The following is a 273-nucleotide window of genomic DNA, read 5'->3' as shown; positions in this document are numbered from 1 at the left end:
GGGGGGACGGTCACGCCGCAATCCCTTCTCCTCCATTCTCCTCTTGGGATCTTGGCCACGCATGCACACGCGCCCGGCGTGAGTTTAAGCCACCGGGTCCGGGACGCGAACCACGGTCGACTATGTGGGAGTCCAGCGACATAGCCATTACGCTAACTGCTGGTCCCTTTTCTCGCAATTCTTGAGTCTAGAAGTTCAAAATAGAAGTTTCAGCCTCAGTCTGTTTATTACACACTGTATACATACTTTAGCAAAAAAAGAATCATTTATTTA

Source organism: Tupaia chinensis, unplaced genomic scaffold, assembly GCF_000334495.1.
Source record: "Tupaia chinensis unplaced genomic scaffold, TupChi_1.0 Scaffold144326_1, whole genome shotgun sequence".
NCBI lineage: Eukaryota > Metazoa > Chordata > Mammalia > Scandentia > Tupaiidae > Tupaia > Tupaia belangeri.
This window is presented reverse-complemented; position numbering follows the sequence as displayed.